Genomic DNA, 23,647 nt, shown 5'->3' on the forward strand with positions numbered 1-23,647 from the left:
ATAACCTCTGCTACAATTTGATTATTAGAATTCAAATATTATTCAATAAATTTAATTTCGTATTTAAATAGTGAAATTCTCGTAGAATTATCTCATGAAAATTGACTTAAAAATGGATTTCGGTTGGAATTTTAGATTATAATTGAACACTGAAGGTACTAGAGTGTAAGGCTTTAGAAGCGATTAAATTTTGGGAGATTTCAGGATAGAATCTTTGAAAATTTGAAATTTTTTTTACTAAGTAATAATCCTGTGGAATTGATCCTTGAGAAGTTTTGATTGCGAATTTTTAATTGAAGTTTTATTTTCTGATACATATTTAATTGAAGAATTGATTTAAAGATTGTCAAGGAACTTTTCGGGGGTTATAAGAAATGGTCGATTTCGAGAAGAATCCTAATTGAGGATTTTGAAAGTAATAATTGAATTGGCAATGGTTTTATCACTCTATCTTTAATTATTATAAAACGGGAAGTAGTCGATCGCTCCGAGTCTTTAAGTCGGAGCTGTCGGTATCTTCAATTTTATCTAAAAAAGTAAATATATATTCCAGGTAAACTTAGACTTTTTCTTTTTCTTGGCCTCCCAGTCTTAATTCTACACATTGATTGTTTAATTGGATTTTAACTTTATAATATTCGGAATAGATATTTGATACATATATACAGTAAGAAAAGCTATCCGTCAGTCATAGGAAAGTATGGGAATCGCATAAGTCTGTCTCACTCCCACTCATGGGATATGACTGACGTGGTAGGTTTTCGTACTGTATATATATTTAACAAATTTTTTTTTTGACAAAGGATTTTCATTGATTGTTGAATATTCTATGACTCAAGTAATTAATTAAATACATTAATAGTAAGTCACGTTAAAAGTTGACGAAGTAAACATATTAGACAACATTTTATTTACCTTACGATTATGAGATCTAGTCCAAATTAAATCCTTCACTTGTTTTCCAATTGTGGCACGAACGAAAGAAAAGAAAAACGATTGTTAAAAGAAAAGGAACACAAGAAAATAATAATGATTGCTGTTCGCGAGTATTATTGCTCCTTCTCTCCCGAAAACCAAGGCGCACTATAAGAAAAACAAGCGTAGAACCAAAAACGAATTGTTATGTCTAAAAAAAATCTAATCTCGCTACAACGAAGTGTTTGTACGACTGGGCACGTTTAGGGCGATAGCCGGCGTACTCACCGCAACAGTCAATCCCCCCCTTTGAACAGCCAAAGACCCATTAAACTTAATGTGTAGTTAACGAGCGGCGGCGACGTGACTTTTCAATAGGAAATTAAGTTTCTCTCAAAATCAGACTTTCTAAAATTAATTTCCCATATTAAAAAAAAAAACATATATATTTCTATTTCTAGCGTTACAATTGCAACTACATTTTCTTTATATTTAATAAAGTTAAAACTTAATTATTCCTTAAAATTCTTATCATAACGCTTCTCATATTCAAGTATTTTGAAAGCTTTTATTGGAATTCCTTATAAATCTAATTTTGTATTTGAAAATTAACTTTTAAACATGAAAAAACAAAATTATTTATTTGAATGAAATAAAAAAAAGGAGGAAAATTTTCCTAGTTTTGAACTTTAAATTTGAATGAGTATTATTATTTATTGCTTGCAAAGGAATTGAAATTTCAAAAAGTTTTGAATTAAAAAAAAAACATTTTGAAATCTAATTAATTCTAAACATTAAAATTATGCAATTTTCTGAATTTTAAATATTTTCTGAAATTCTAAATGAAATTCTTTTAGAAATTAATTCCTATCTAAAGGTTCTACTAAAATTAAACTAATTTGACATGACATGACTTCTGACATGACAAATAGATTGGAATCAGAAAATGGTAATTTCACTTGAGTACAGAAATTTATTAGTATATAAGTAATGATAATTATAATAATGTATTTATTATCTAACATTCCTGAATATTCAAATAAATAATTTTGTTCAATTTTGCTTCTTCGTGTGAGTGCAGTTCTTTTAATTTTTTTTTACTTGCTACAAATAACTAAATACATTATGATAATTTAATAAAGATATAAAACAATTAAAAAAAAAGAAAAAAAAATTATTTTTCCTTTTATATATATAAATGAACAAAACCATTTTCCAATTATTTCTTTATGAAAACTAGAAATATGTTTTCTTGAAAGAAAAACGTGTGGCAGCATTGCCTGTAACATTCGGAAAAGCATAGCTGCCAGTTAGTCACGTTGTTGTTTATTAAAACATGTTTATTTAATTTTAATTTTGGCCTGAGTTTCGAAAATTATTTGATATTTTGTATAAAAGTGTTTGTCTATTTTAAATTTATTCTTTTCTATATCTAAATAAAATAAATTTTTTTTAGATTTGAACGATTACTTATTTTATTAATTTAATAAACTTGTTTAGAGCACATTTTATATGTTTACTTACACTATTTATAATCATCTAAAAAAATTATGAAGAGTTGTTAAAAATCTTATTATATCTACAAGTAAGTTTGTCTTGTTGGTAAGATTCTTAATTATCATTTTTCATTTAATAAATATTGTAATACGAAAATTAGAAATATCGTTATAAAGAGAATATTGTTCGCGAAACGTGAAACTACACGCGCGCTATTTTAGCTAGTACTTACAATAATTACTGAAAACGCTGTAAAACGGCAAATACTGTGACGCTGCGTCAAATGTCAATCCAGAATTGTCGAATTCGCTATTCTCAGTATGGAAAATGCTAATAATAGGAAAAGTAAACAATTAGTATGATTCAGGAAATTAAAAAATTATTACAAATTTATTTCCTAATATTTATATATTATTTAAGAAATACTCTTTTATGTAAATATATTATTTAATTACTTTTAAAAACAATCAAACTAAATTATCATTCTGACCTACAAAAACATAACATGCATTAATTATTTCTACATTTTTTGTAAACATTTAAATTATAATCTTGGGTATACTTACCGTCAATTAATATTAACTTTTCCACTATTTCAATTTATGTAGAAGCACAATTTGAATTTAACCGGTGAGATATAAGTATCTCAAGGATCTCATAAGTATCTCGATGTAACGTCTTGTTTACTTTTACTCGGAATGATACTCCATATTAGAATACTGCTGGAGTCATCAAGCTACCATTGAAATTTAGAAAATAGTATTTTCAGAACTCCAGCAGTTTTGCGCGGCAGTGACGTGATGAAAAATGCTCCCCTTCCACTCGGCGTTTCACTCCCGTGGTTCTAACTCTCAAGGCGAGAACAAAACAATTAGTATCGTTACCTGTTTTCAATACCAGCTTGTCGGAAGGATATGTACACTCGTGCTCATTAATGCCTTCCCTCAGGGAAGGCACTAATTTCACGAACTTTGCCTACCATCTATATTGTATAAAAAATCAGCCAATGGAAAAGTAAAATTCCTATGGAATTATTGGCACGAACTATAAAAAATATAGAAAGTGGGCAAAACGCGTCAAATTAGTGCCTTCCCTGAGAGAAGGCATTAATGAGCACGAGTGTACCTCTAATACAGACAGGTCCTGATGTTTTTCTAGGCGAATCTATAGTATCCGTAATAAACGTAAAAGCTCTCGTTTATTGCATCAATGCCTCCTCTAGAGATATCGAACTCTCGATCCCACCCGTGCACCTGGAAGAAATAGAAATAATTAGTTCAACTCCGAACCCTAGGGTTAAAATCGCTTTAGAAAAGTCGAATATTGTTTCTAAACGGTTAGAAAAATTAATAAACAAACTTCATTTAGAAAAATTTTGAACGACGAGGAAAAGGAAAGTTTTTTAAAAACCATAGTAAAATTTCCAAATCAACTTCATTTAAAGGGGGATAAATTAAATTGCACCAACGTCATACAACTTAAATTTAACACGACGGACAATATCCCTGTAAACAGAGGTAATTACAGATACCCACCGATGCACAAAGAAGTAATAGAAAACGAAACCGAAGTTCTGAAAGGTTATGCTGCAATTTCTCCCTCAAATTCTTCTTACAATTCACCCGTTTGGTTGGTACTAAAAAAACCCGACTCGCAGGGCAACAAGGGATGGAGAATGGTTATTGATTATCGTGCACTCAATGAAAAAACCACTGGAGATGCTTATCCTTTACCTAACACTACCGATAATCTTAACCAATTAGGTGGTGCAAAATATTTTAGTGTGTTAGATCTCGCCTCTGGTTTTCACTAGATCGAAATCGACCCAGCTGACAGACACAAAACTGCTTTTTCCACCTTATTCGGGTTGTATGAATTTAACCGAATGTCCTTTGTGTTAAAAACTGCCCCTGCTAAGTTCCAGAGGTTAATGGATAGAGTTCTTCCCGGTTTGCAGGGCGTCGAGATGTTTGTTTACATGGACGATATTGTAATTTACGCAAAGTCCATTATAAAGAGCATAACGAAAAATTAGAAAAATTATTAGGTTGGTTAAAAACAGCGCGACTAACCTTACAACCCGATAAATGTAGATTTTTATGTAAAGAGATAGGATATATCTCGGTCACATTATCTCGGAAGACGGCGTAAGGCCTGACCCAAAGAAACTCGAAGCAGTAAAAAGTTTTCCTCAACCAAAAAATCGAAAAAATATAAAACAATTCTTAGGCTTGGCAAATTATTATAGGCGATTCATTTCAAAATTTGCTCAAATCGAGAAACCATTGACGATGTTATTAAAAAAGGACTCAAACTTTGAATGCACAAAAATAACAGAAAATTCTTTTCAAACACTTAAAAATATTCTTTGCTCTTAGCCCATATTGCAATATCCTAATTTTTCTCAGCTGTTTGTTGTCACTACTGATGCATCTGATTTCGCTCTTGGCGACATTCTCAGCCAAGAAGAGATTGGTAAAGATTTGCCTATAGCATATGCCTCTCGTACAATAAGCCAGGCCGAGTTGAATTACAACAGGACCGAAAAAAATCTTCTCGCTATTATTTTTGCTGTGAAAATCTTTAGGACCTATATATTCGGTCGAAAATTTACCCTAGCTACAGATCACCGTTCTTTAGTTTGGCTCGATCAATTAAAAGATCCTACTGTTAGTTCTAGGTTACCACGATGAAAAATAAAACTACTTGAATGTGACTATACAATTGTATACAAGCCGGGAAGAGTAAATTCGAACGCGGACGCACTTTCACGTAATCCTATAACTGATAGAACTGGATAAAAGTAAGACAAGACTAACTTGGACAGTAATGACAATTTAATTCACAAAAGAAGTGGAGTTTCTTGTAATAAATTGTCTGAGAAAGAAATGCATGTTAGTACACGTATTTCCAATAGCGAAAACAAGAAACAGACCGAGACTGTAATTGACGAGAAAAAGAGGCCAGAGGTAGCGTGCTCAGTACCCAAACCTAATCTAACCAGACACGAGAGCTATCAAGACTGCGAGGCCATAGAAAACAATGATGCATGTCTTTTAGAGGCGCGTGCAAAATTGTGCCTAATTACAGCTGTGGTTGGGTCCCTCAAAGGAATAGAGGAGCACTCAATCACCTGTGACAATAATTTTGCACGTGACTCACCTTGCATTATTGATTGGGCTCCCGTTGTTAGTGATGAACTCCAGAGTGAAACGGAAGGGTTGTCAATAGTAGACGAAAGGAGAACCGGTGGACCAACAGTTTGGTCACGCGGTGATTCTAAGAGAGAATCTAAAGAGCAAAATAAAACCGAATGTGATTTGAACCAAGAGTTACTAGTGGGACAGAACTCGTAGGGTCTCTGGAAGTCTGTGTGACGTCGATGACGCGACTGATGATGATGTTATAAGTAAAAGTGAAATGGCAAAATTGTCAAGAATATTTGGAGAGACTTTGCGAAATTTAAAGAAAAAACGGGTGCCGTAAAGCTAGCGACCCGCCATCAACCAGACTCCTGATAAATCGATAGGCGTCGCAACTGAATAATACGAAATGATCAATTCTTTATTCTTTCCTTTTCGAGATAATTTCTTTCACTATAGAGTTGAATACAAATATTTGACGAACATAATTTAACATAAGAATCAATTTTTTATTAATAAATAAATTTTTTAATAGCTCTTAGCTTCGCAAAACTCAAAAATTCGATTGTCTGCTAATTGGCTGATGAAATATTTTTACTAGTAATTTAGCCAACATTATTTTACTAAAGGAAATTCTTGTAGATAAACATCTAATGAACAATAGGCAACAAAAAAATCAATTAATAAATTTTTTTAAGAACCGTTTTTTAATAATATTGTGTGTATATACCTATGCAACTTGGAAGGTAAAAGCATCGAAGAAATAGCACTAAAGTACCAAGGTTTAGGAAAACGACCACATCTACAAGAAGCCAGCAAAGACGAAACAGTCAAGAGAGACAGAACAACAGCCCAAAGCACAGTCAGCCAAACTGAGTCAAGCTCCTCATCAGAAGACACTTTGCAAACGACAGAAGATTTGGAGGACGAAGTTTATCGCTACAAGTTAATAAAGGGGATGCCCAATGCTGTTCAAATCAAGTCTACCTGTGCAGCATTATGGGAGTGTGCTGTTCCGAACTCGACATGGGATATAGTCCCTTGAAGAAGCAACAAGGTTGTATTCGGAAAAGCAACCTGGATTAAACGCAAACTCAGCCCTCTGTCATGTCCATCCTGTCACTGGAATCATTACATGGGTTGATCATGAGGGAGGTGCCCAAGGGGAGTCAAAGGTAACGCTGTTTTTGTTAAGTAGAACTCAATTCATGAGGGATAATCACATGATGGATAGTGACCTAGAAACTGAAACAAACCTGATTAAAGCTATTTTTGTAAGTCCCAAATTCAACACGGACTTAGCCACTTGGTTAAGCACATTTTGGGAAGAAGAGATACCCAATGCAAGAGAAACTGAAGGAAATTTACATACTATGGGCCGGTAATTTCAAACAACTACACCTGAGGAATTGTACAAACACTTATCACATTTAGACGAACCAGAGCGTCAGGAAGAAACAAAATGGCGAGGCAAACTACTACTAGATGGACTAATCACAGGGATTTTGACCAATGAGGACAAAGACTCAGAAATGGTTACATTATTTTTGACCCAAGTAACACCTGATCTTAAATTCTACAGCAAAAATGACTTGATGATACCTGATTTAATTTATGAGCTAAAAGAAATATGGGAGTCAAATAAAGTAAACACTTTTGATTATCTACAGCAACAAACACACACAACACTTGCAAAACTCTTAGGTGTAGGAATGAAACCATACAGAAATGATGAAGCAAGTACCTCAACAGTTCAAGAAGTCACCAAACCACTTGTGGTGAAGAGCCCTGGAACTTGGTTTGATGAGATATTACGTCGAATGAACAGAAAACACAACTATCCCAAGAAACCATTACAACACATATTAAAGGATTTGGTGATAAGCAGCCACCCTCTTAGCAACTTAGCTGGAAAGTCATGTCGCAAACTAATCGAAACAATTTCTGAATATAACACTGCATTATATGCTAGCAGAAGGACAAACTTTTATTCTCGATTGGGTGGTGCTTACTCTGGGGCTCCAAACAAAGATGTTAACATGCACGAAAAAGTGACTATCTTCTCTACATACGCAGTCATGCATGGTAACCAGCCAGATGACATTGATCGTCACATTTCAGAGGTGATCATTAGAGCTCCGCGTCACGCCAGAAATCCAACAGACAGGGTTGCTTTTGTAAGCATTGAAACAGTAGAGAATACAGACCAAAACAGGAGCATACTGGGAGTCATAAACAAGCCGGGATTTTGGTTAACGATACTACAATATTTGTGATAAGGCAAAACTCAATCATCAAAGAGGACCCATCATATTTGACATTTCATATTATATTTGTCTTTCTTATTAATATAGACTTTCTTACCATCATGTTTTTCAAAAAAAGAATTAAATTTAACCTTTTATTATATGATTATTAATGTGATCAAATACAAGATGTGTTTTTGATTTGCTTATGTTCGTTTTAAGATTAAAATTTTATTTTTTATTATTATTAAAAATTGCCTGATGAGGACTTAATAAAGTCGAAACTTGTAGCAATTTATACAATTTTTTGTAATAAACGAACATCTTTAACCGTAAAAGGCCTCTGAATACTATTATCAAAAAAATCAATTGTTTATTTACAATTGAATTTTTAAAGCTCTTAGCCTCGCAAAACTCGAAAATTCGATTGTCTGCTAATTAACGGATGGAGTATTTTGACTAGGAATTTTGCCAAAATGATATTACAAAAGTAAAGTCTTGTAAATAAACATCTAATGAACAATAGGCAACAAAAAATCAATTGTTTATTAACAATTGAATTTTCTAAAGGATATACCACTGGTACATCATCGAACAAACGTTGTCAAAGTTTTATCGTTTCTTAATTGTTTTTTTACGTAAAATAAAATAAAAAGAACAATGTCGAAGCAAAAAACAAAAAAAAGAGAAAATAGTGAATTTTTAATACACAATGAAAAGCAAACAAAGTTACTTAACACTAATAGTCAGAAGGCACCGAAGTATTCCAATTACCAGGACATATTGAAAGATTACGAGCATGATAACGTTGAATTAGTTAAAAGTTTTGCCTTCAGAATCTGTTATGGTTCAGATGATGTTCTGAGAGAATGTTCAGAAATTCTATCAATTTTATATGTTCGTATAATAGAAAAATCAATAACATTTCGTTTTAACTCCAATGCCGATTTGTATAAACTAGTATGGGAATCTGGTTTAGTTAATAAGTACCGAAATACTGCACATTTTTTGTGCATACATGCCCTGAATGCATCCAGTATGCACATTTTATTACAATATACATTTGAAAAGTTTGGAATCCAGTCAATTGATAAAGAATCTTATAAATTCATTTTAAACCCGCTAATTACAGTTCCATATACATATTTGAGCAGTAAAAAAGATACAATTCATCGATCAGAAAGTGGAAAATTTTATCAGCATAGATCAAAAAGCCTCTTGGAGAATGCAGTAATGTTCAAACTACTAATTCGAGCAAGCTATCGGTACAGAAATGTAATAATTAGCTGCATAGAAAAAAACATTTCTTTTCTAAAAGTTTTATTAGAAGAGCTGTGTTTCCAGATGGGTGGAAGAACACTACCTAGCGGAAGGGCTGCCATTACGGCATGCCAGAAGCAGGTAGTGTTTTTTTAAGGAGTAATTTAAACACACTAAAGGGTATTTTTGGAATTTGTGAAAAAGGGTTCAATTTGGAAATTCAAAACGAAATTTTTCTGGTATGTCTAGAATTAATAAAACAACAAATTAATATTGACGATTACATTGATTATCTCAACGATTTGGATTCTAACAATTTTGGCAATTACTCGTTAACTTACGACGAATCATTCGTAACACCATATAGAATTGGTTCTGTGCACACGCTTTTCGGGCAACAGTTTCCAAAGGCAATGGAAAAAGAAGGTGATAAAAAAAGAAAAAAACCCAGAACTACAGACATTCAAATTATCAAACGCAAACGGACAGAGGAAAACATTGATATAGGGATTGATAAAGAGTCAAGTTTATCGAAAGACGAGGATTCGAATGTATCAAGTGAAGGAGAGGCAGAAGCAGTAACAAAAGATAAGGAAAAGGTAACATCTGGAGAAGAAGGAATGCACCGAAAAAAAAGTTCTCAATTTTAGACGATTCCTCTTCTTTTGCAGCATTTTTTCCTCTTATATGTGGACACTAAAGTTTTCCATTCTAATTGAGAGGATTTTCCTTTTTATATTTTCTATTAAATGTCACTTTTCAAACAGTTTGAAGTTGCGTTCAGAAAAACAAAAAACAGCTTAAAAATCTTCTTTGTAGTATAAATTTGGTTCAATTTGAGAGGATTAATTTCAATCAAAGAAAAAAGGTTAAAATTCATCTTTTAGTTAAAAAACTCTTAAATATAAACAAAAATTCCTCTTTTTTGTAGATGAATATTCCTATATATTGAAAATAAAATTTAAAAATAATTGTTAAGCGGAATTTTCTTCTCACTTTGAGATTTTATTTTTTTCGGTGTGGATATCTCGGAAGAAAAAACAGGAAATATATCGAATAAAGAGAAAAGAAATTCATTATTAAGTATCATGGTAACTTCAGAAGAAGAAACAGACAGATAAAATTGATGTAAAAGCGTCGAATCAAATTGAGGAGTACATCGAGAGTAACATCAGAAAAGTACATAGCATGTACGTTCATGACGAAATTTATCAAAATGCACTAGTTGAGGTTTTAAATGTTGATCCAGAGAACGAGATGTTCGTTATTCCCGAATTACTTAAAGAAGAGGAAGTACAACAAGAAAGAAAATTGGAAAATGTTACATACAAAAATTTGCAGATATTCTACTATAATTTTGATGTAAATGTTGATTACGAATGCAATGAAGTTGATGAAACTCTTTCGGAGAACAAATCAAATTTAATCCGTGAACCAATAATACTTCTATCAAGATTGAATGAATCAACATCGAATACTGCAAATTCGTTATCCATGAATATCGTTTCGCCGTCTTTAAAAGAAAACAAAGAGAATATAGAGAAAAAAGAAATGGGTGATCCGGTGAAAGATGATCCTCTCAACTTGGGACTAACTAGTGAGATATCGATGAAAAGATCATCGAATACTGCACATTCGATGTTGAATTATCTTAAAAAAAACTATTATGAAAGGAAAAATAATAGGAGAATTAAAAACGTGTAAAAAGAAGGAAGCAACAACTCTTTTAATATGTGCATATAAAAATGAAACACGTTTATTAAAAATTTAATTTTTAAAGCTCTTAGCTTCGAAAAACTCAAAAATTCGATTGTCTTCTAATTGGCGGATGGAGTATTTTGACTAGAAATTTTGCCAAAATTATTTTACAATAGGAAATTCTTGTAAATAAACATCTAATGAACAATAGGTAACAAAAATATAAATAAATTGTTTAATAACAATTGAATTTTTAAAGCGTTTAGCCTCGCAAAACTCGAAAATTCGATTGTGTACTAATTGGCGGATGGAGTATTTTGTCAAGGAATTTTGTCAAAATTATTTTACAAAAGTAAATCCATTTAACCCTTAAACCGCACCCTGGGTGTGCGACACCCATATTCTAGCTTTTTACTCTAATATTTCGGTTAAATTCGTAAAAATTGAACATGTGTCGTTATTGGACGACACATTTTGTACTTAAGTTTATGTTCCGTGAGGGACATTAGTCTCCCAAGTGTCTTTGTGTATTTGATAACTTTATGAAGTTGTCGGCGAAAAATTTGTGCTTGTTTGACACCCAGTTTTTGGTTTAGGGTAATTTTAGTAGTTTTAAAAAACTCTTTTTTAATTATTAAAATTTAATAAATCATTATCAAACCTATTTTCTTTCAAAATAGATGTACTGAGCTATGTAAGATAATTTTTCCAAAAGATAATATCCTATTCCAGCTTGGAGAACACACTTAAAAGTCCCCGGGTGTCGCACACCCAGTGTGCGGTTTAAGGATGGATTCGGCAGTGTGCGGTTTAAGGGTTAAACAAACATCTGATAAACATTAGATAACATAAAAATCAATTTATTATATTTTTTTAACGAGGTCTTCTTTTGAATAAATTATACTTCATTAGATGTTCATAATTTATTTAAACAACATATTTCGACATATTCATGTCCTGATCAGGTTATTAGTTAAGAAACAATGAGAAAAGCTTAAAACCTGTTGGCATAAATAATAAATATTTATATATAAAAAAATAATAAAAAATTAAAAAATGAAAGAGTAAATCAACAAAGGATATGCTTTATCGCATATGTTAAGAGAATTTTTTGATAAAAAATATTTCAATACAGACACTTATAATTTTTTAAATTACACTAAAGGTCTGGCTCCGGGTTTTTATGGATTACCAAAAATTCATAAGCCGGGGATTCCATTACGTCCAATTACAGCATTTTACAGTAATCCAATATACAATATCTCTAAATATATAGCTGGAGTTTTAGATAAATCTTTAAATAAAGATAGTCAATATTATGTCAAAGATTCTTGAAATTTTAAAAGAAAAATCAATAATATCAGATTTATACCGGACAATTTTACCATCTTTTCTTTGGATGTTAAATCTATGTATACCAACATTTCTTGGGAATCTATTCTTTCTTCTGTTAAAAAGAGATAGACCACAATTAGAAAACATACGAATTTCAAAAAAGATGATTTTCTAAAAATTTTAGAGTTTTGCTTATGTTCTTCTTATTGTTGCTTTAATGGTGTTTTGTACAAACAAATTAGTGGTTTACCTATGGGTTCTCCTTTATCACCTTCAGCTGCTAACATGGTTATGGAAGACTTAGAAGAAAGAGTTTTAAAGAAATTTAATTTCAGGATTTTGATCTATTTTAGATATATTGATGATATAATTATTTGTACTCATATTAATAAAATTGATGAAATTTTTGATGCCTTTAACTGAGCTGATCAAAAATTAAAGTTTACTATTGAATTATCAGTGAATGATATTATTTCGTTTCTTGATCTTTCTTTGATAATAGAAAATAATTCACTAATAACCAACTGGTTTCACAAAGGAACATGGTCAGGAAGGTACATGAATTTTGCTTCACACCATCCTTTATCTCACAAAATTGGTATAATTTTTTTACTTGTGGATAGGGCAACCTTCTTGTCACACCCACGTTTTCATTTACAAAATTTGAGTCTAATTAAAGATACATTTATCAGAAATGGTTTTCCACCATCTCTTTTGGACAGAAAGATTAGTACAAGAAACCATAGAATAATGAATCCGACTTATACTTTTGAACGTTTTTCTAATAATGAACTGAAGAATTTTGTTGTGTTTCCATACATCCAGAATTTTGATTCAGCACTACACAGAGTGTTTGATAGCAAAAGATTTAATTTAGTTTTTTCAATAGATAAAACTTTGAAAAGGAATGTTTTTTTGGATAATCACAAAGATAAAGTTCCCTTTTTAAAAAGAAGCAATTGTATTTATGAGATTCCCTGTAAGAATTGTAATAGGTCTTATGCAGGTCAAACATTGCAACATATTTGTAAAAGAGTTGATGAGCATAGAAGATCTGAGAACAATAACTTGACAAATACAGGGTTATGTAATCATGCTACTAAATACAAGCATAGGTTTGATTTTGATAAAACGAGAATTTTGGATTATGAGACTAATTGTTTCAAGAGAAGATATATGGAAATGATTTACATTCAAAAAAATGTTATTACTAATTCTACAGTAAATTTTAATACTGATATAACAAATTTAAGTCAATCTTATTCAAACTTAATTTCAAAAATCTAAAGTTTGCTGCGTTAAAATTGTTTCGTAAATTTTTTCGTATTTTTTCCGTTTCCGTTTTCATTTATCTTTCTTTTGAATTAACATAACCTCTTCTTCAATCATGAGGTCTAATCATTGTTTTTAATTTTTGTTGAAGTTTTTTTAGCATTTTAACATCTGAAATGTGAGCCAACAGGTTTTAAGCTTTTCTCATTGTTTCTTAACTAATAACCTGACGAGGACATGAATATGTCGAAACATGTTGTTTATATAAATTATGAACATCTAATGAAGTATATTTTATTCAAAAGAAGACCTCATTAAAAAAATATAATATATTAATATGAATGAATGTAAAAATACTACCTCAAATAAAAATCAATTGTTTATTAAAAATTAAATTTTTTAAAGCTACTAGATTCGTAAAACCAAAAAATTCGATTGTCTGCTCATTGGTGGATGAAGATTCGTGACTAATATTTTCTCCAAAATTATTTTACACAAATACATTCTTATGAATAAACATCTAATGAACAATAGACAACATACAAATTAATTGTTTATTAACAATTGAATTTTCCAAAGCTCTTAGCTTGTTTATCATATAATTATTTACTAGAATTTATTTTAGTAGGGGGAAGTGAGCCGGTTGTGGGCACCCCTACGTAAACTTCGACGGCAAGCAGACTTTACTGATCTAAGTATTGCAAGTCGTGTTAATTGACAATACGGACTTTTCGTATTGATAACAAATCAAATATATGCATTTGTGTAATAACTGTGAGCTTAATAAAGAAAATTTGCATTAAATAAATAAAAAAGTAATTTTGTATTGTTTTCGAAGAGCAACATATGGGTGTAGATTCGTTCAGGAAAAAAGGGTTTAATTTTTTTTGCAGTGTTGTCATTATATTTTGTGATTTACCTTCGTGTTTAACCAAAATCCTGCCTCATAAAATTTGTTTGTCTTTTTAAAAAATGACTGTCATTCCCGGTTGTGGGCATCTTTATGTTAAGGAGACTCTACCATCTGAAAATGATGTAGACTACTGTCTCATCTATCTAAACTTTCTGCCAAGGAAATAGACAGACGCAAACTCTATTAAATGCGATAAAAATAGTCGTTCAGTGCATTAGAAGTGCATTATGATATGCGGGCCAGCTACTTCACATGCTAGCATTATGCTTCTGTTAGCGATGAGCATAGTGTGAAAACGTGTCATCATTTTTGTTCTTTATCCCGGCAAAGTCTCTTAAAATAAAGAAACTTTCATTTCTTCTTTATTTGTGTTGGTTTCCTTTAATATTTTTCCATTTTTAGCGGAATTTTCAAGGGTCACCTTAGACCTCTAGCTTTAAATTCGTACACATATATTTGTGTAATATGCACATGGACAAATGTTATGAGGCAAAAACAAAAGGGTGCCTACAACCGGAACACTTCCCTTAAAATAATTTTGTCAAATTTACTAGTCAGGAAACTCCATCCGACAATCAGCAGACAATCGAATTTTAGAGTTTTACGAAGTTAATAGCTTTGAAAAATGCAATTGTTAATAAACAATTAATTTTTACGTTATCTAATGTTCGTTAGATGTTTATTAATAAGAATTTATTTCAGTTAAATAATTTTGTCAAAATTACTAGTCAGTAAACTCCATCCAACAATTATCAGACTTTCAAGTTTTACAAAGTTAATAGCTTAAAAAATTTCAATTGTTTATAAATAATTAATTTTCATGTTGTCTATTGTCCATTAGATGTTTATTTACAAAAATTTACTTTTGTAAAATAATTTTGAAAAAAATATTAGTCTGAAAAATCCTTCTGCCAATTAGCAGACAATCGAATTTTCGAGTTTTGCGAGGCTAAAAGCTTTAAAAATTCAATTGTTAATAAACAATTGATTTTTTTGTTGCCTATTGTTCATTAGATGTTTATTTACAAAAATTTACTTTTGTAATATTATTTTGGCAAAATTCCTAGTAAAAATTCTCCACCCGCCAATTAGCAGACAATCGAATTTTTGAGTTTTGCAAAGCTAAGAGCTTTAAAAATTCAATTTTTAATAAACAATTGATTTTTTTGTTGCCTATTGTTTATTAGATGTTTATTCACAAGAATTGACTATTGTAAAATAATTTTGTCTAAATTCCTAGTCAAAATACTCCATCCGCCAATTAGCAGACAATCGAATTTTTTAGTTTTACGAAGTTAATAGCTTTAAGAAATTTAATTCTTAATAAACAATTGATTTTTTTAATAATAATGATGCAACTTAAAAAAAGTAATTTCATAATTAGAAGAACAATCATCTTCTAATATCCTCTCAAATTTTCCTCTTAAAACAAAAGTATTCAACTTGAATGTATATTATTTTTATTCTTTGGTGGTTAATAATAAAACAAAACAATTTATTAAGGTTTAAATGTCAAATACATTGAATTTAAATGAAGTAAATAAACAAATAAATATATTAATTAATGTAAGTAATTAACAATTAATAACTAATTATATTTATTTAATTAAAAATGCTTAATTCAGTGCATCAAAAAAGCTTTTATTTATTATCTCATAACCATAAAATTAGCAAATAATATTGGAGAGGAAAATCCTCTAAAGCAAAGTATATTAATTTTGATACTATATATAAAAGAAAAATATGCATTCAGTTAAGAGGATTCCGTATCAAATCAAGATTACTTTTTTAGGGTGTGGCTTTATCGATCACTCCGAGTCATTCAGAATAATGAAAAAAATAAGAAAATTTTTTTTCTTAACGTTTCAACGGCATGGCACTGCCGTCCTCTTCAGAAACTGAAAGTTTATTATAATTTATAAATATACGTACATAAAACTCATTTACAATTAAAAATTATTTTACAAAAAAAATTATTTAACAAAAAAAAATTATTTTACCAAAAAATATTTACCATTAAAAGAATATGAATAAGAATAAAAATTTTGACATTGTTAAACAATTTGTCAATTGTTAAAACGTCTCGTTTAACACGATTGCTAATAGACACTGATCAATTATAAATTCATTAGAATAAGTGTGAAGAGAGGGAAAGTAAATTCAATGAACTTAGTACAATAATGCGAAATAATAAATAAGAGAAATGTCAAGGTATTACCAAACAAAGAAAAGGCTACAAATATTTTCTCTTATTATGGAAATGGAGATAACAATTACTAAGATTTAGAGTATCATCCTTTTTGTTTATTGCATTCTGTTGCAAAGTAATTTGAATCATTTTGGATATTAAACGTTTGCTCTCATTAGATTCTTTGTCAAGTATTGTCAATTGTTTGACAATACTTTTTTTTTAAATTTAATGGCAATTAAATGGCAAACTTATGGTACACCTATGGGTTCTTCCATATCTGGACTATTTGTGGACATCGTCATGGATGAATTATTATGGATGCGAGACGATAAAATTTTGAATTTTTTATCGTGTGACGGTATTCTCACTACTCCATTGGGTCGAGAATTGTTAGGTCATTCCATCGTAACTCCTTTAAGTCTGAAAGTTCCAGATGCGATTACAGGTTATTTTACATCAAATAATCAAGGGGGTCGTTTAGTGTTTAATTTATACATTAAAGAAAAATTCGACTCTAAAGTATATGCTTAAAAACCTTGAAATTGCTATGAGAACGCTAAAAGAAGCTCTCGACTTGTCAAAGATAAGATCTTTTAGCGTCTCTCGAACAGGAAACGGTTTCGATAAATTACCTTGGTCAGTAATCAAACCAATTTTTCGATCTTATTTCAATAAAAATAATTTTCAAATCACGGTTTGCACGGGAGAAGTAAAAATTCCGGAAATTGAAAAACGAAGCGACATTATTGAAGAGTGTCACGATTCAACTGTCGGTGGTCATAAAGGCGAAACAAAAACTTTATAACGGATAAGAGAGCGTTTTTATTGGAACGTTATACGTAAAGACATGCGAAATATGTCAAGAGAGAAAACTGACGCGTGCAGAAACAAAAATGCCCATGAAAATAACTGACACCCCTATCAGAGCGTTCGTAAGGGTTCAAATTGATATAGTCGGACCCTTACCTACAACAGAATCCGGGAATATGTACATGCTGACATGGTAAGATAACCTGAGTAAATATTCAGGAGCCGTTCCACTCTCAAAAATAGACTCCCCTCATCTTGCTGTGGCAGTAGTCAAAGGACTGATCTGCATATTCGGTTGCCCAGAAACAATCCATACGGATCAAGGTGCTCAATTCATGAGCAACACAATGGACGATATTTTATTTGCATTTTCTTTCTCTTGACCTCTATATTTTCCTTTTCTCAATTTTCTTCGAAATTTAATATTAAATTCGTAGATAAATTTTTATTTAAATGTTGCCGCCGGATTTCGAAACAAGAGGATCTCATCGATTTATACCCTTCTGTGAAACGAATCCAACAACTCTAAAGATTTGAAATTTCTAAAGTTTCGCGCCTAAAATTTGAGTTTAATTAATTAATTTAATAATTTTTAATTTTTTTAATTTTCTTTATTTTCATAACCACTTTTCCGAAATAATTTATTTATAAATAAATTGTTTCAGAAAAGTGGTTATGAAAATAAATGAAATAAAATTAGACTTCATCGTTCGCAGTTGTTTTGCAGTCAGTCTTTTGATTTTTTATGATACGAGCATCTCTTCCCTCGTCCTATATTATTTGAAATATGGGCTAAATCTGTCCAGGATCACGCCGTTATTTTAATTTTAATAGGACGCCTCGTTGACCCTCTGCCTAAATCCTCGCCTCATTGTTTAAATTTGTAAATCCGTCCATAAATGGATTAAACGCCACACTTTATTTTCTTGACGTCGGATATAAAATATGGCGCAACGTAGAGTTTTCTTTTAACTTCAAGTATTTCCGAACGATAGAAGCAAAGAGTCACGAAAACGGTCGTTTTGTCAAAAGACGAAAATTTTCCCCACTTCCCCGATTGAATACTACTACTTTCCGAAATCTTCATTCGCTATCTCTGAAATTATACGATCTTTTTGTCGGCTCGTCGATTACATTTTAAATACAAAGTTGAATTCTCTCATATAAGGTCTGTTCTCGTTGCCTACACTTTCTTACACATCAACTTCTAACCTGCACTACGATGTTCTCTTAGCCGGATGTGACGCAATTTTACCATACATTTCGTTACACTTTCTGCACCTACTCTTGAGGTAGTGTAAAAGTGTACACTCGTGCAGGCAACGAGAACAGACCTATAGATATATATCGGCACAATATAAATATGTCTAATTGCTTCAAGACAGGACGTACTCCCTAAATCTGCATGCAGTAAACATTTATCAAATTTATTTAGTAATTTAGTTTTTAATTGGTCAAGTAGAAAATAATATTAAGAATAGCATAATCTTCTTAATTAATTATATAATTTTTATTGTAATTTTACGTTAAATTTAATTAAACAAATGTTCTAGAATAAATAATAAGTGTTTTTAATTATTCACATTTACAGAGAGAGACTTTTCAAAAGTATATCTTACCACTTTCTTGAAAAATTTGAAGAAACCATTGTCAATTGGCTCGTCATATTTGCTCCATCGTTTGACCCAATTCCTATGCAATTATTAACATTTAGCTTAATTTCTGCTAGGAACACGATCGTATTGTCACACAGAATTTTCCTAGTACCTATTTCGACTTCTACGAACCCTAGAAAATCTGTAACATTGCGGCAGAGCCGTGTCTAGGAAAGTTGGCGACCGGGGCGAAACTTTTGTCAGGCGCCCCCCCCCTCACGCAATTTTTTTAAAGTCATAAGACAATTTTGTATAAATATAAGGGAGACCGGAACGTAATGGTTCACTTTTCACCATTTAACTTCGTCATTGTTGCATTAATTAAAATTTTATAACATGGAAAACTTACCCCAATATCTTAGCTTTCAATTAAAAAAATACGTCCTAATATCACTCATACTTTTTTTTCTTGAACAATATTTTTGAAGAAATGCAAGGTGAGCCATTACGCCCCGAGCCGGGGCATAATGGATCACTACCCGTGGCGCATTGAATCAGGAATGAAATTATAATTTAGAACATGAAATATTATTATAATATATTCATAATTTTGGTTTCTACTGTACATTTATAATAAACAATAATAAAAATGAAACATATTTAATTTAAACGTTAAACATTTTTGTGAAATAATCAAATTTTATAAAGTTGGAGCGAAATACAAACTACATTTATTTAAAAAATCTATTCTCCAATTTTTTTTCCATAAAATGTTATCATTTGTACTTAATATATAAATTACAAGAAATTAAACTTGACAGGAATGTTCTAAACTCAAAACTTGATTTTAAAACATTTTTTACAAATATTTTTGAAAAAGGTATAACAAAAAAATAAAGACTTTAAAACTTTACTTTCAAACGTCAAAATCACTTTTTCTACCATATTTTTAACAATAATAAATGAATAACAATGAAAGTTGGTACAAACTTACAGTACACCAAGTACATCATTTTAGCGGAGACCGAAATTACTATGACATATCACTTTTGAATAAATTGAAATAATTCATTACGCCCTGGTCTCCCAAAAATTTTAATATATAGGGTAGAATGGGGTGAAAAAGCCATTTGAGTTTTATTTAAAAACTATTAAGCCGATTTATCAGCTGTTTAGAATATCAATACTATTAGGTAATACGCAACTTTTGAATCTAGTTTGAATGTTGTAAAGTGAATGTTTGTACATAAGGAGAAAAGTATACCGAAAACGTATACAATGTTAATTTTTGAAAATTGAACTGAATTAAAAATTTATTTTTGCTTTTTTAATAACTGGTCTTGGGTGTAAAAAAGACAGGGCATTTAATAAGCTGGCGACCTACTGCCAGCCCTGAACCACTAAAACCTGTAAAACTTCTTTTGGAGCCCTTTACCCACCCTCGGAACTGTCGTAAGACTTTCAGCCTTCTAGGGCGGCGCTCCAACTCTGTCGCTATTGCGACTTTGTTCTTTTTCTGCGGTTCTACTGCATCAATAGTTAAAATTTAAAACCATTTCCATGTCAAAGCAAAATTTACAGCACAACAATGAAGAAACAAATGTTAAAAAAGTGTAAAAGTCAATTGATAAAACTGTAAACGGATGTAAAAAAACAGAAACAAAAAAAGTTAACATATATATAATGTTCAATAGATAAAATTGTAAAAGGACAAATAAATCACAGAATAAATTAAAATAAACGGAACAAACGTTTTAAAAGCTGATTTAAATTACGCTTTATGGAAGCCTTATCGTCATACTTTCCCTATGTGGACATAATCAAGGCATCTATGACACCTAGTGACCATTACTCTCTTTCTAATTGGGCACGACATAAAGCCAATCTTTATGCGTCTCATTTCTTGCAGCCTTTTCGCTTCCTCTGGGTCGGTGACTACAACCGCGAGCTTCATCCCTCGCCGGTTTGGTCCAAGGACTGTCACCTTTCTGCTTCCTGGCTTCTTCAGACTGTACCTTACCCATGCCTTCCACCGCTTTAGAAACCTCCGTTGTGAAGGCCTCTTTATTAGAGTCGCCTCTGATCATAATTAAGAGGTCTCCTCTTTTTGTAGCCTTTGCAACCACGACCTTTGTGTGGCTAACGTCTGGATCAACCTCCTTACGAAGCTTACCCAAAACGTCGGCAAACGTCTGACCTATCATTGGTAATATTATATGATATGTTATATGATTGATCTACATATCAAATTAGAGCAGGTCAGTCTTTAATAACTTAATTACTAAATTAGTTATCTTTAACTTATATATCAATTTTAATTCTGTTTTGTGTTTTCTGCTTAAGAGAAAAAAACAAAAATTAAAAAACAAAAAGAACCAAAAACAAGCAGAAAAAACAAAAAATAAATCAGTAACCAAAAATAAATAACAGAGAGAGAGAGAGAGAGAGAGAGAGAGAGAGAGAGAGAGAGAGAGAGAGAGAGAGAAGAAAAAGAAAGAAAATTATCTTTATTTTGTAGATTTTGCCTTTCAGACTATCAATTTTTTTCTCTTACGATACATATGTATCGAAGAAAAATGATACTCTTATTAAATACTTAATTCATACTTATTCATAAATCTTAAGAATAGTGAATAATCTGTTATAGTTTAAATTTCAATATAAATTGATTAATAACTATTTGAATGCCAAAAAGGTCAACCGCGGGCAGGTTTTGAGTAATTTCAAATTTTAAATAATTATGTCTTCGTCTAGTAAGAAGTTGCTGATCTCAGAAACCGACTCCATGCCCATGGTTGGTTTGTAAATTAAGAGGTTCTATTGGGGAAGCTCCACTACTCTGGTTTTAAATTTTCTATAAAAGAAATCTAAGAACTTGCTCTTTCTTTCGGAAAATAAATTGCACGAATTTCGCTGTAGCACGAACAAAAGTTTCGGTCCCTTGAAAATAACATGGGATTCCATAGGGAAAATTCATGTTATCCGAATTCTTTCATTAACACGTACTTCGAACACATTTACGAGTCCCCACGCTTAGAAAATTTGTGTTATTAAATCCCCACGCTAAAATTTTCCCCGGTTTGCAGATGAGCGTTATGTGAGTTAGCCGTCAACATGAAGCGTAAACAGACTTCTATCGATTTGTCTATAAACTTCAAAATTTTAGAAGAAGTTGAGAAAGGCGCGAAATCAAAAACTAATATCGCTAAAGACTTTGGAATACCAAAAAATACACTACAATAGACGATGACGTTTTTGTTTGTTGGCCTCATCGGTATTGACAGATGAAGAGGAAGAAGAGGATGTAGATGAGGAAGAACACAACGAAAATACAAAACCTAGTTTAGAATATTGTTAGAAGTGCTTTGGAAACTCTGCAAAATTATGTCAACAACAACAACGTTTTTTTAAATGCTATTTAGCGTCTTAATATCTTATTCACACAAACTGATTCATGATAACAGATAACTCGAACTAATTCGTGTTAACGGATAGGCTGAACATTCAGTTTACACGAACAAAAATTATGGTCCCTTCAAGTTCGTGTTAACGAGGTTTTAATGTACTGAGCTAATTGCGTTCTTACATTTGTATCGAGGGAAAATATGCCAAACCAACCTTGAGAAAAGTTCCCCCACACATACGTGGCCTGTCCTGAGTCTCGTGATCAAATTAATCGATCTTCTAGGCATATCAAAACCTGTAAACCAAGGTCTTTATGTCTTGCTAGTTATGTAGTTAAAATATTTTTGCCGTATTCTGGCTGCTAGGAAAAAGGGCCAGTCCAATTTTACCATCGCTCTATAGTCGTTAGTTAACACAGTTTTGAAGTCATCTTTGGAGAAGAAGGCTCTTTTTCCTACTTGGAAATTTAGGGCCAGTTTAGATAGTCTGTCAGCCTCTTTGTTACCCGATATCTTTAAGTGGTCTGCGAACCAGACTATTTTTATATCCTGATTATTGCCTGTTAATTGGGATAACAATGATATTATGTCGTGGACTACAGTTCGAGATTCGAATGAGACCAATCTATCTCTCAGAATTTGCAAAGCTCTCAGAGAGTCAATAAGTATAAGAGGATTTACAATATTTGTCTCTACTGAGTATTTTAAAGCCTATAAGATTAGAAGCTATTTCGGATATTGGATTTAAAAATTTTATTGGTGGAAATTCCGATAGGTATTTGGGACAAAATATGTTATTGGCAGTTTTTTCAGCGATAAGGTTTAACTTTTTGTGGAGAGGATTATTCTTACATCCAGAAATTCTAACTGCATTCCTATTTAAAAATAAATGCCTTCTATGCTCAAGTGTCGTCTCACCTGCTTCCAAAAGTTGCGTTGGAACCCCAAAACCGGCGAATAGTATGGAAGCCAATTCCAGGATTGCTCTTATAAGGCCAGGATAGACTGCCAGCATTGACTCTAGATGAGTCATTGAAAAGTTAATTCAAGGTGTCTAGTGAATTACTATTTTCAAATTCCCGGACCAAAAAAAAATATTCCCGGATTGATTTTTAAAACAGCAATAACTATAAAATTTAAATATTAATACTTTAATAAAGAAATTTTTAAGAAAATCAATTTTAAAAAGTCAATAGACATCTTTATTTAGAGAAATATATATGTCGTGGCCACTTAGACGAATCCGACATTAAGCTAAGTGTCCAGACAGTTAGCTAACTGTTGACAGTTAGACGAATACACGTCGATATCGTCTATTTGTCTAAGCAGTAAGCTAAATGTCCGACACTTAGCTTACTGTCCACCGCC

This window comes from Leptopilina heterotoma, unplaced genomic scaffold, assembly GCF_015476425.1.
Source record: "Leptopilina heterotoma isolate Lh14 unplaced genomic scaffold, ASM1547642v1 Lhet_92, whole genome shotgun sequence".
Classification (NCBI taxonomy): domain Eukaryota; kingdom Metazoa; phylum Arthropoda; class Insecta; order Hymenoptera; family Figitidae; genus Leptopilina; species Leptopilina heterotoma.